Genomic DNA, 264 nt, shown 5'->3' with positions numbered 1-264 from the left:
TCATCATTCAGTTAGTTCAACATGGAGTGGAGTTCAGTCCGCTATGTAATTACATAGCCGAACTAAATTATTCACGTGATATAGACAATTAGACATAGGGCAAATTCGTCCGCTTGTAAACTGCTGAAGCTTTTCCATAATAAACTTTTTCATTTAATTATCCAGGAGTAATTCGTCCGTAGAAGCCCAAATTCCCACGCAGACAGCCATTAGTACTCACTACTCTCCGACAAGGGAGGGAACAGTCACATGCATTGAGTGAAG

Source organism: Oncorhynchus tshawytscha, linkage group LG14 (genome assembly GCF_018296145.1).
Source record: "Oncorhynchus tshawytscha isolate Ot180627B linkage group LG14, Otsh_v2.0, whole genome shotgun sequence".
Taxonomy (NCBI): domain Eukaryota; kingdom Metazoa; phylum Chordata; class Actinopteri; order Salmoniformes; family Salmonidae; genus Oncorhynchus; species Oncorhynchus tshawytscha.
The sequence above is the reverse complement of the archived record's forward strand: the minus strand, read 5'-3'. Positions refer to the sequence as shown.